The sequence below is a fragment of the Siphateles boraxobius genome, unplaced genomic scaffold (assembly GCF_051911475.1).
Source record: "Siphateles boraxobius isolate OS27281-9 unplaced genomic scaffold, OSU_SipBor_1 6, whole genome shotgun sequence".
Taxonomy (NCBI): domain Eukaryota; kingdom Metazoa; phylum Chordata; class Actinopteri; order Cypriniformes; family Leuciscidae; genus Siphateles; species Siphateles boraxobius.
This window is the reverse complement of record NW_027509186.1, coordinates 41066339-41080000: the sequence shown is the minus strand read 5'-3', so window position 1 is coordinate 41080000 and position 13662 is coordinate 41066339. Positions and strand designations below refer to the sequence as shown.

Sequence of the window (13662 nt, the reverse complement as noted above, 5' to 3'; positions counted from 1 at the left end):
CCATAATTTAGACATAAAAAGTAAAAAAACAGACTAAAATCCATAATTATAACAAGAAATTTGAAAAAATGAGACAAAAAGGCATAATATGACAATGTCAAATGACATAAAAGTAAAAAAAAATACTTTTTGTCACAATTGACTCATAATACATAATTATCATATTTGTCATAATTATGACTTATCTCATAATTTTAGTAGTATCTTAGTATGTGAAAATTTTGCTGATAATTTAATTGATCTTTGTTTCACATGTGCTGTAAACTTAATTTGTTTCTGAAACGTGGCGTGTTAACGTTGTGATGTCACATCCTGCTGGGACAGGCGTATGCGGCTCTCCTCTGCTCGCGGTTGTGTCGTTCATTAGCTCTTTGCTGCATGGTGTGTGTGTGTGTGTGTGTGTTTGATATATTAAGTGTGCACACGATGACATGATTGTGTGTTTGTGCATGTGTGTGTGTGTGGTTTGGTCTCCATCACTTCTCCACTTTTAATTGTATGAAAAATAACAGTGGGAATTTTTGTGTTCCACAGTGATGTGTGTTTGGATCGACATGATGGTGAGAAACTACACACGGACAATACGCCCATAAACATAATCATCATAAAGCCGGACTGAAGGTATTGAAACAGTACAAACATATTGTGAAATGTCTGGGCCGAGAGTCGTGAGAGGATCTGCGTTCTGCTGGTTTAATCTGGAGGATCCTCAACATCTCTCCGTAGGGAATACTGAATTTCACATGTGAAATACCTTGAGTGTGTGTTCATGTGTGTGTGTGTGTGTGTAACGTCTCCCACAATCCAGCTTCCACTTCCTGTGGGGAAAACCGTCAGCTTTAATGTCCTGAAACCTGGAGTTTATTTTCCCCAGGTGACTGTTTTTTTCTGCCCTCCTATCCATTTGTTTCTGTTCCTCCGCTCCAGAATGACTTTACCAGTCCAAGAGTTCAGAAGAATTATGTGTTTATGTGTTGTGTGTAGTTGTGTCGTTTCAACTCGGCCCTAACAAACACAGATTAGGACACACAAACCCCATATTCACATAGCACATATTTGGCAGGACACCACTGGGACTCTTTGTGTTATAGATTATGTTCAGGATGAAATACTAGTGTATTGCTGGAAAAAACAAACAGCTTAAACCAGCCTAAGTCAAGAGGCCCATTTAACACCAGTGAACTACCAGTACAGAAGGTTAGACGTTTTAACACAGAGGAAAACGAGGCTGTTTCGGACAGTCTTTACAGTGACGCACTCTGAATAAAGGTCTAGGATCTTGCGTTTGCACTACTTTTAAAACTGAGTTTTTGTCTACTGAAAGTTTTTTTTTCTTCCAGAAAGACATATCGTCAGCTGAACAATCGATAATATGTTGTTAAGCAACTGTACAATCCATTAAACACACTGTACTTCTGTCTCTCACAGCCTTGTTTTCATTCCGGTAAAACTATTAATCATGCCGCTATAGTTACGCAAGTCGTATACTGTGTTCTGCCTACTACTGGGACATTGCTCATATTTATTCAGTTACCATAATAATAATAATTATCAAAATAATTTTAATTATGATGAAAGTTATCTATATATATATATTAAGATTATATATATACATTTTTAAAATATGTTATACATTTTTACATATCTCATTTGAAGTTGTATATTTTTATATAATTTAATATAATTTTAATTGAATGAGGTAAAATGTCAAAATTATGAGATAAAAGTCGTAATTATGACAAGTCGGAACACAAAAAGTTTATAGTTGATGCATAATTTTAATATATGTGATATTTTTTATATAATCAATATCATTTTATTGGAATGAAATAAAAAGTCATAATTCTGAGATTTTAAAAAAATCCGTCAAAATAAGACAAAAAACTTGTGAGAAAAAATTATGAGATAAAAGCCCTAATTATTACATAAAACTAAAACATAATTAGATGAAAATGCATGATAGTGACGTTAAAATATGACAAAAGTCAAACTTATTGTCAAAAATTATGAGATAATAGCCATAATTATGACATTAAAAGTAAAAAATGAGACTAAATTTGACGAATTTGAAAAAATGAGACAAAAAAGGCATAATATGACAGAATGTCAAATGACATAAAAGTCAAACTTATGAGATAAAAAGTCATTTTTATGACAAAAAATTATTTTTTGTCACAATTGACTCATAATACATAATTATATTTGTCATAAATATGACTTATCTCATGATTTCAGCAGCATCTTAGTATGTGAAAATGTAGTATATAATTTAATTGATTTTGGTTTCACATGTGCTGTAAACGTAATTTGTTTCTGAAACGTGGCGTGTTAACGTTGTGATGTCACATCCTGCTGGGACAGGCGTACGCTATTCTCCTCTGCTCACGGATTGTGTCGTTCATTAGCTCTTTGCTGCATGGTGTATGTGTGTGTGTGTGTGTTTGATATATTTAGCGTGCACATGATGACATGGTTGTGTGTTTGTGCATGTGTGTGTGTGTGTGTGGTTTGGTCTCCATCACTTCTCCCCTGATACAGTCACAAGGTCAGACATTCTCCCCTTCCATCATAAAGGGGCGGGGCCTGGTTAAGTTAGTTAGTAGTGTGTTAAACTGGCGGTTATGTTAAGAGCGGGACATTCCCCAAACACACTCGAAGCGCTCGACCAATCACATCACACTGCTCCAGCCGACCAATCAGAGCACAGTGTGCTTTTCAGAAGGAGGGGCTTCATAGAGACAGGAAGTAAACAGAGCGTTACTGACAGACTGGAAAGAGAGGAGCCGCAACAATGCAGAATATGAGGAAAATAATCAACATTCAAGCAGGAAAACATGTTCTAGTAGAGGACAAAAATGACATCAAGGCTTTGAAAGGCATAATACGACTTCTTTAAAGTGTATTTACTTTCTTAATACAGCTGTATGTTCATGGCCTGTACAAAATTTCAGCAAAATACAATAACTTGTTCTAAGCCTCTTTCCTTTTTAAGCTGATATGATCAAGGCTGTAATAATGGAGAATGTTAACCAATACAGCCAAACAGGTCAAACTCCTGATATATTAAATCAGTCTGGAATATGTAAAAAAAAAAAAAATTGTATTTCTCATATTTCAGGTCCCATCAAAGAAAAATCACCAATACGGTCTCTTTAATATCTCAGTTGTTTCTTATAGACAGAGACGAGATTACATGGAGAGCAAATGTTGCTTCAGTCTCCTGATGTTTTTGTCCTTTTCTCCCACGTGTTTCTCTACTAGAGGTTCAGAAGTGACTCAGAGATTAATTTTTTCCCGGGAAAACCACCTGAGCCGTAGTTGATAATTACATGCAACATTAGCTGAGACCTCCAGAAGCTCTGAGCAATACAATCCAGGGCAGATCTAAAGAAGTGTCACATAGTGTTCAAGTTTCTTAGTTACACCGATCTGTTTGTGTTTCCCAGATATAGACTCATCTTCACTTTTCCTCCGGAGTGTCCGGATCGTCTGCCATGCATCCCTGGCAGAGGCTTCAAAGCCCACACTAATGCTATTACCATCTCAGCAATGTGTGCGTCTCAAAGTTAGCACGCTGGAGTTCAGATATCGAGAGCATGCGGAGCGAGACGTCTCAGTTATGCTCGGCGGCGTCTCAAATTAACCGTCCCAGTTTATCGTGCGTTCCCAAGGGAAAGGTCGAGTCTTAAGCACGTCTATTAATACACACACGTTTAAAGACAGTCACACATGCGCAACGATGAAACGGACAGCTGTTGATCTGAGATCGATATCATGAAAAACACTGAATGGACACAACTTTTTGTTGAGTCAATTTCAGACTTCTTAGCAACAAAATGTAGAGTAAATGAGGTGCATAATTGATTATTGATCTTGTATTCTATCATTCTTCCGGCAGAGGATGATGGGAAATGTAGTTTATGTCACTTTATAAACCATTATCATTATGGCAAACCTTCATCAACAAAACACAAATTGAATAAAATGATTTGTGCAATCAATATTCACATTTAAAACTGAAAGAGAAAATAGCTTCAGGCATGATACATTTAGAATATATAATAGAAATGTTAAAAGAATGAGGTAAGTATTCATTGCGTTGTAACCTTCTTAATGCACATTCATGTTGTTATTGTGAACAATTCATCCTGTTATTCCAAATATAAACAATGTTTGTCTTCATAATCTTTTATCAGAATGTGCACTGTTCAGAGGTTGGCGCTGCTTTTACATTGTTTATCTATGAAAATATTAATTAGACGATGGACGTGTTTCATGAATGACAGCATTTAAAAAATGCGGAAGTTAAAAACTTCACAAGCTGTCAGTTTAGTTTTGATTCTCATAGACTTTTGGTTTGGTTATTATTATTTGCTATTGGCTTTGTTCATGTTTGTTACCATGGATATTCATTTAATCATCACAGCTGTTGGTATTTGAGTTATCAGTGTAAACTTAAGTTTCTCTGTTTCCTCAGTTCTTTGTTGTTTGTGTTAAATGCACACTGTTACGGATTATCTGAGTTTGTTATTATTAAATACATCCGTGTTGAAATCTTTCGACTCAACTTCATCTTTGACCTTTAAACTGTGACAAAAAAAGTTGTTTAACCTAAATTTAGACTAAAGTCTCTAGATTTTTTTGCATGGTTTGTGCTTGCTGTGTAATAATCATTTGACACTTGGCAAACTGGCAGCTCCATTAGTAAGATGAAAAGTTGGAAAAAGAATAAACCTTAATTAAATAATTTAATAATCAATTAAAAAGGAAGTTATATTTGTGTGAAATTGCGCTGTTGCCACATTGGGTCGGCGGTTTGGGAAATGGATGGATGGATGATTCAGTTGCGGACACCATCTTCTGGTCAGATGTGGGGATTTTATTTGGGGCGCGACTCTCACAGTGCATTATGGGTATTCTAAAGCTGTAGAGCGTACACTGGTTGTACACTCGTTATTGAGGTGCATTGTGGGATTGAATGATTGCACGTAGATTAGCCAATGGGCTGTCGATTCATTAAATCTTACGCCGTTTCCCACTAAAGCGGTTTATTCAGCGTAGTGAAACCTCTCCTCCATTGACATCCATTATAAAAACGGCCTCTGGTCTCCTTCCCTATATGCTTTTTTCGGGTAACCTTCCAGGCTTGCCTTCAAGTGGCTATGGGTTGTAGCGGTGCATTGTGGGATTGAATTAGTGCACACAATAATATCCAATGTGGTTTGAAACATAACTACAAATGGCTATTGCCTCTAAAAATGCCCTATTTAGGGGTATAGGTGCGATTTCGGACTCAGTCCGTGTTCATTCCACTGCGCTGCTTTTAGCTAGTTTTTCTTTATAGACATGCGTTGGATCTGTAGATGTCTTGCACATGACTAAAACGTGTTCTGTGTGAATGGATTCTTATGGCCGCTTCACACACTATTTTTGCGGTTAAAAAATGGTGCGTTCTATTATTTATCCGTGTCGGAGTTCCGACTAGGAAGACAGACGTTGCCTAGCAACACGCACCCTTTCCTCGGATTTCCAAGCTCGGAAGTCGGACAACCGTGAGCACCCCGAGCAAGAATTCCGATACAGACTCCAAAATGGCTGCGCCCTGTGTGACTTGTAAGTATGAATTGTTTTCATTGTTTTTGGACTGCTTTGGTTGTTTAAATTACAATTTTAATCACTCGTATTACTGCAATACCTTACTGCATCCATATCACTGCCTGTGGGTATGGGAATCGGTCTTGTTGTGATCGAGTGCAATATTGAATGAAGCCTGGTTTCAAACGGGTGTTACTAACGTGGCTAGCGCTGCTAACAGAAGATAAACTAAAACATGAAATAAAGTGAAAATTTTAGAAGTTGCTACCATAACAACAGCTTTCCGGGTGGCGTCCATGTTTTTTCTCGGACGCGCAAAACATACCAGACGTGTGGTGACGTCATATCCAAGGGCCGAGTCGGTTCGTCAGGTCAAAAGTCAGATGCAGGTCAGTGAAACGAAAAAAAAAAGCTCATGTGCTGCGTTCCAATTCGCATACTATCCGTCCTAAATAGCATTCGAAATTAGAATTAGTACGTCCCAAATCGTAGTATGTTGAAATGAGTGTTCCAAAGATACCCGGATGGTGTACTTTTTCCGGTCAGAATCCGAAGTGCAGATCGATGCGCACTCTAACGGCTGATATTGCCCACAAACCATCGCGCATTGGACGAGGATTCGATTAGAACTACAAACACGAGTGAAAAGTGTTAAAAAACTACAGACATGGAGGACGCGCGAGTCCGGTTATGTAGAAAGGTTCAGATAAAGGGGTTTTGAGTGGGTAATTATCAGTATCTAACATGACGAAAACATTTTTATTCAATGTTGTCTACATTATATTGCATCTGCAGCAGCATTGTGAACTTTTGTAAAGATACGTTTAGCCATTAACTTTTAAATGCATCATTACATTCAAATTGCAAACACATGAGGAGAGTCAACGCATTAATGACCCACGGCTGCAGACCAAGGTGCCACAACATTTCTCTCCGAAACGGTGGGAAATTAAATTAGATGGAATGGAGGATTTTAACTGTGACAAGATGATTGACAGGGCAGTTTACGGTGCACTGGACGCACGCGACAGAGCTGTCCGTTAAAGATGACGAAGTAGTATGTCCCGAAGCGTGCCTACTCTTTTGCTACACACTCAAAAGTATGTACTTTTTCTTCACAAAAGGAGTACATACTTTTAGGTCGTAGTATAAGTAGGCGAATTGGGACGCAGCCATGGTCTAGCGATGCGTTTTTTTTTTTGCCGCGTTTTTGAACGCCACGTCATATGCGATACGCGGCAAAAGATGCGAGGGCAACGGAAAACGGCCTGGGTAATAATGACTGTGTGAAGGTGTGTGTGTGTGTGTAGGGTTAAATTCCTCCGGCGTTTCGAAGGCCTGCCGTGATGATAGTCCTGTTAAATGTAAACACTGAAAGAACACACGCACGACAGCATGATTAATGAAGGCGGAGGGAGAAGGAAAAATGTGATGTGTAACGGAGAGGAGAGGCATTACAGGAGAAAGACCAAGCGATGATACCGTGAATTACAGCGTGTGTGAGAGTTTATTTAAACATTTAGGTCTAACACACACACACAGCTCTGATCTCAGCTGATCTCTCTCTCTTCCACTGACACACACACCAGCATCATCCATCACTCACACTGTCACACACACCGACACACTGTTGGCCGCGATCGCGAACTTGTGTTTAGCCTGGCTGAGAATCGGACACATCCATCTGGTTTGATTGAACCAAACATGTTTAAATGCTGAGAAAATATTAAAATAAAAAGTTGCTTCACGACGGGGAGGGGAAAATGAGAGTTCGGTGGAACATTATGAGGAGTTTTGTGGAGGCATTTCTTACAGAAACAAGCTGTAAACACTCATTACGAAGGAGACTAAGTTATAGCCTACAAACCAACAAAGAGCGACTGTTCTCTGCTCTTCACTTCTAGCTACAGACAATCTGGACTTGCTTTGGAAAAATAAACATAAGTCACATTTACATTAATGTACTTACAGTGAAAGTAGCTATAGGGCAAGCAGAAAGCTGAAGTACTATTGATTCTTCCCCACAAAAAATGTGTTATTTGAGCTGCACAGTGTCTAAATCGGTTGCACTACTTTTCTTGGTGGATGAACTTCTGGTTTCGCATTACTAACGTAATTTCTCCATGTTTTTCAACTTAACGTGCTTTTGTTTTGTTTTTTTGTAAAGAGTTGATAATAGCGATTTTATCACACTCATTTTAACGTGTAAATAATGTTAATGTTTTGAGGGTGTACTATGAAAACGTGTGAGTATTTTAAAGACCCCATGAAATCAAAATGAACGTTTTTTTTTGTTTTTTTTTGCTTTTAGTATGACTATGTTAGTCTCACTGTTATTTATAAGCTAGCGTGCTCCAAAACAATGACAAATTTCGCATTTAGAAGATAAGCATTCAAAACTCACAGTCTCTCACTTCCGACAATATGAATCAATGATCATCCCTCTGCAATTCAGCTTCTACGATCTGAGCCCCGCCCCCTACAGCACAAACTTGTTCACTTGTAACAAGTAATTGTTATATTTACTATAACAATACTATAACAATAACAACACTATTTTCTACATGGCGAATTACACATATAGTGCACTATGGAGGAGATTAGGAGGAAACTGCAGCTTTACCGAGCTCAACGGCTCTGGGCGAGCAGTGATATAAACTAAACGCTATTGGCTATTTATATATATATATATATATATATATATATATATATATTTTTTTTTTTTACAAAAGGGGAGGAGCTGTTCGATGTCCCGCCCTGTCTTCCTGTTTCAGTGGAAATAACGTCAACACATAAAGCTGGCGTTTTAGGGCACTTCAGTGGGGCTTAAATATTTATCCTGGTCTTTCCTCATAGACTTCCATTGTAAATGTAGTACTGTAAACACAATATTTGCTTATCTTTACAAACTGAATTTTGAATTAAAATGTTTTTATTTGCTAATCAACGACTATGAAGTTTCTTCATAGAGCTGAAGTTGGCACTTAAAATGTGTCCTGACTTACACCGATGATTTTGTTCTTGTTCTAGTTGTCGTTCCATGTTTGATTTTGTCTCATAAGATCAGTATTATTTTTGTATTTTGTATTTTGTATTGTATTATTTATTAATATTGTAAATTAGCCTTATTTTATATTAGTTATATCAATATTAATTTATATGAATGTAATTTTATTTAAATTTTAGATTTAGTAATTTAATGTTTTTTATTAATTTTTTTTCCAGGCTATTATAACTTTAGTACTTACATTCATTTAATTCAGTTTCTGAGGCCAACATTTCTAAAATCTGTTATGTTTTTCATCGACTATTTATAATTTCTTTTAATTGACGAAAACTACTTTTAGTTAACAAGAACAACACTGGTTAAAATCAGAAGATAATCACATAAAACTGATGTGGCTTGTCATTTAATGCCACAGCGCCACCTGCTGTTACTCTAATGACTGTCTGTCCAGGCCAACAACTGTTTCCATTGTTTCGTAGCACTTCAGGTTTTTCATTTCTCCTGATATATTTTTCATCCGATTAGAATTGCCTTTAACTGTTACTGTTACTTGTATTTTACTAACTTTAATACATATACACAACATTTTCTTTTCAATTTTAAATGCATTATTTTATATATTAGGTCATTGTGTTCTACCAAAAAAGTACCAAAAACTACTCTGGCAATACCATCTTTTGTTTTAGACATGATATAATGGCAATTCCATGTTTTTTTGGACATGTACAGTACCAAGGTAGTACTTAAGTATTCCTGGAAGTATCTTTCAATGTAAATAAATTAGTCATGAATCTGGATATAATTCAGTACCATGTATATATATATATATATATAAGTATGTTTTTTTCTGAGGCTATTTTGTCTTGCCGCTATTATTAGCTGCTTGTTCTCTTATTGAGTTCATTTAATAGTGAGATTCCTGGAAACAGATTTATAAAGTGGGTTAAGATTGTACAGATGACTGTAGATTAGCTGTGGTTGCGGTTGTGTGTGTGTGTGTGTTTTGGGGTGTGTTCAGTACTCCTGCGGCCACTAACAGGAACCGTTACTACAACACTAACATGGCTGACATTTCCCCCTCTTCGGTAAAAAACTCCCAGTCTGTCAGCCAACTCCTCCGCCGCGCTTGTCCGGATCCGTGGAATGTGTGGTGTTGAAAGTGTGTGTGTGTGTGTGTGTGTGTGTGTGTGTGTGTTTTCCCCGGTGGGGTGATTGTGCTTTATTTTATGTCCATTTGGCTCTTTCCTGGAGTCTTAATTCCTGTGCGCTCAGACTGGAGGTTATGAGCCCTGCAGCTGTGCAGAAACACACACACACACACACACACATCCTCGCATCATTATGGAGGGCTTGTCTGAGGTCGATACGACTGTTACACTGGGAGTTTGTGCTCAGTTTCCAGCGTGCTGCAGCTGTTCTTTGGGTTTGTGTGTCTCTGAGGTATTTTCCCATATTACAATAAGCCCATTAATGCAGCTTTCTCTCCATCTCTCTCTCTCTCTCTCACATCAGTGCTGTTTTTATGTCTCTCCGTCTCTCGACGCAGCTCTGCTGGCGTGACTGTGAGTATTACAGTCCTCTTGAAGCATGAGCACTGCAGGACTGTTCGTGGAGACGCGATCGAGACCTTACCGCATGTTGAAGCTGAATTCATGTTCTTCTACACTTGTCTAGTCTGCTATGATTCACACAAACACTGATATGATAATTAAATGCAATTATAAGAAGCTTCTAAACATTGTTTTTTTTTTTCATTTATATTTTATTGTCTTTTCACAATATGAATTTTACAGAACAATAAGGCAAACATTGACAATATTTAAATACAGTCAAAACTTGTTTTTCCTTGAATTCCCTTAATGATAAGACATTCGTTTTTTGAAACATAAACCAAACATAACCATAAAACTAAAACAAAAAATAAAAAATAAAATTGTAGCTTAGAACTGGGGTGTGGTATGTGTTACTCTCCGTGACAATCCTTGCATAGTAAATTTGCTTTCTTCATCCTTCTACATAGTACATTAAAGAGGTATTCATAAAACATTCAGACCTTACCACACGTCTCTAAACAAAATCCGTTCTATGTTGCCTAATATATTTAATCCATCCTTTCCAGATATTGTTAAATTTATCGACTTCCAATCTTAATGACGCAGTTAGCTTTTCCATCTTATAAATGCTTAGCATTACATCTACCCATTCTTCCACTTTAGGCACCAAATCACTTCGCCATCTTCTGGTTATTGCTTTCCTACTTGCCAACAGCATAATTCGAAGCAATTTATAATCGTCCTTTCTTTTTAATTTTAGAGTCTCAGCTATCCCAAGATACATAATTTCAAAGCTGATTGGTATTTTCGTTTCTATCACCTCATCAATTACCACTTTTAATTGTGTCCAGTATTGTGTTATATGGGAGCAACCCCAAAAGATATGGAAGTGATTTGCTTTAGTTTCACCACAGGATCTCCAACATTTAGTATCTCCATGTTTTCTCTGTGCTGGGGTCGCAAAAAACCTTAGTGTATTTTTCCATCCATATTCCCTCCAGAATGAGGAATTTGTGGTTTTCCAATGATATTTATTTATTTCCCCCCAATTCTCTCCTGACAACACTATGTTCGCCTCCCTCTCCCATCTTTCTTTTACATATACTGTGTTGTCTGCTTTCAAGTCCTCCAGAATCTTGTACAATTTAGAAATATCTTTCCGTTCTATCTGTGAACTATATGCTTCCATCATTATTTTTATGATCCCTGGCCATGTAGAACCAAGATTAACTTTTTTTAATTCTTCTCCCAAGTAATGACGTAGCTGTAGATATCTATGAAAGTCTTGCTTCTGGAGACCATAGACCTCCTTCATTTTCTGAAAACTCATTACAGTTTGATTTTTGATAACCTCCCAATACATTTTTGGGCCATTATTCCACAATTTAAACCTGCCATCCAATTTATTGGGTGTAAAATCTATATCATATGCGATCCACCTCAAAAACCTACAATGACCTGTTAAATTGTATTTCTTCACAATTTTAGACCACATTTTAACCGATACCCCCAACCATGGATTTATTTTTAGTTTCAGATGAGACCTCAGTGTTTCATCACATAGAAAAGCTTGTATCGGGAGCCCCTCGATTAGTTTTCCCTCAATGTCTTTCCATTTTGCAGAATATTCTGAATCACACAAATGAATCAAAACCCTCAACTGTGCCGCCTGAAAATAACTTTTTAGACAAGGTAAAGCTAGACCCCCGCTCCCCTTAGGTAATTGTAATGTTCTATATTTTATTCTTGGCTTAGCACCCTGCCATATATATCTAGATATAATTTTGTCCAACTCATTAAATTCTTTTCCTGACATCTCAATTGGAAGATTTTGAAATAGGTATAGCAGCCGGGGTAAAACGTTCATCTTAATCACTTCCACTCTTGATACCAAACTCAAGTACGGTATTAAATTCCATCTTCCCAAGTCCATTTTAATCTTTTCTAAACATTGTTGACTCCTTTCAAACTCATTTCTTAAGAAGACAGACAGATAGATAGATACTGTGGATAGATATATAGAAAGATAGATAGATAGATAGACATATATATATATATATATAGAGAGAGAGATAGATAGATAGATAGATAGATAGAAAGATATAAATATATTTATATACAGTATATATAGATAGATAGATAGATAGATAGATATATAGTGAAATAGACAGAGAGATAGATAGATAGACAGACAGAGAGATAGATGGATAGAAGAAAAGACAGAAAGATAGACAGATAGATAGACGGATAGACATAAAGATAGATAGACAGATAGATAGACAGACAGAGAGATAGATGGATAGAAGAAAAGACAGAAAGATAGACAGATAGATAGATGGATAGATAGATAGATAGATAGACAGATAGAAGGATAGACAGAGACAGACAGATTGACAGAAAGACAGATAGCTATAGGATTTCAGATTTCAGCACTATAAGTACTTTGTCAGATTGACTGTAAATGTTAATCATGCATAAAGCAATAAAGAAAAAAGCAATAACGGGTTTTACTCCTAAATTCTAACATTGAATCCAGTTCGCGCTTTAACACATACTTAATACATTAACATGCGTACGCGCTTGGGATTCACGACACTCGATACGTAACGTTGTGTCCGCAGTTGCCATGGAGACCGCGCCAGCTTCACCGCTAATGCGCCACAACATTCCCTCAAGCTGCTCCTGCACATCGACCCGACAAATGACATGATCTGCTGTCGACAATGCGTTTAAAGTCGAACACAAAGCGTGTCCTTCACTGCCTTCTGCCTTCCGTGGAACTGAAGCTCGTTATTTTATTTCGCAGGAGTAAATTCACTTAATGTGAGAGATAGAGGTTAGCCTAGCCTAGCGTGCTAATCCTTGAGCAGAACTGATCAAACTGTCAGAGTCTTGACTTCAATAAACCGTAAGACGCTCTTTTCCCTTTATTTTTTGTCCTTATGATATACTTAAAGCTTTATATTTGTGTATTTGTGCGTTATACAAGTAATACGTGCGCATTTGCTTGTCGCGCTTGTGTGATAACAGTATTAAACTGAAATAATCTCAGTATCAAAGTGGAAACGTTCAAGATGTCACGTGTTTTATTTGTCAGTTTGTTAAACCGATGAAAAAATTACTCAAAATGCATAAATTCGCCATGTGGCTGCAGAAGTTTACGTTACATTTTGATGCTTATTTTTAAGAGCAATTATGCGTTTGCATTGTGATATTTCGTGCTAAATTGTAAATAAAATTAAATCTAAATAAAATTGTTCTCGAGTATCACAGAAATTAATATTGAGGGGTGTCTGTCAGTCATAAATGCATTATTTTATATTATTTTTGATTATCAAATGTATTTGATTTTATGCTGTCACAAACAGCACTGGTTTATTAAAGTTACATAGATTTTAGGCAAGGCAAGTTTATTTATTTATTTTCATACACTATGGTAATTCAAAGTGCTTTACACAGAAAGGAATTGAAATGAACACAAAATAAAAGTAATTAACATTTAAACAG

At 36.8% G+C, this 13662-nt stretch overlaps 1 protein-coding gene across 1 annotated transcript in view; it reads left to right on the top strand.

Annotated features, from left to right (window-relative positions):
- Positions 1-12794: 12794 nt before the first annotated feature.
- The window catches only part of dync2h1 (dynein cytoplasmic 2 heavy chain 1), a 115120-nt gene continuing 114252 nt past the window's right edge, over positions 12795-13662 (top strand). Inside the window, exon 1 of the mRNA XM_077207100.1 lies at positions 12795-13063. The gene's annotated coding sequence lies outside the window, so the exon portion shown is untranslated. The remainder of the gene's footprint in view (positions 13064-13662) is intronic.